The following is a 326-nucleotide window of genomic DNA, read 5'->3' as shown; positions in this document are numbered from 1 at the left end:
AGAATGAAACACAAACAGCAGTTCAGGAATGTTTCGGTTCAGCACGATCTCGTTTCGCGTCCGAAGCAGCGAACCCTTTTCACGACCCGCCGCCGCCATCAAAGCGTGGGAACGACCTTTCAGGTTCACTCCACACAACACGTCTTATACACAGGTGCTCGTATACGTACACGGATGTGCGAGCGTGACACCGATGTACAGGTTGGAAAAAGGGTACAAGAAGAAAATGGTAACGCAGACATTCCGCACGTCTCTATTAGTTACTCTTATCAAAATTTGAAAATCAAGAAGTGATCTTTTTAGTTACAAAAGTTTATTTCCTCTAC

Source organism: Penaeus monodon, chromosome 23 (assembly GCF_015228065.2).
Source record: "Penaeus monodon isolate SGIC_2016 chromosome 23, NSTDA_Pmon_1, whole genome shotgun sequence".
Lineage (NCBI taxonomy): Eukaryota > Metazoa > Arthropoda > Malacostraca > Decapoda > Penaeidae > Penaeus > Penaeus monodon.
This window is presented reverse-complemented; position numbering follows the sequence as displayed.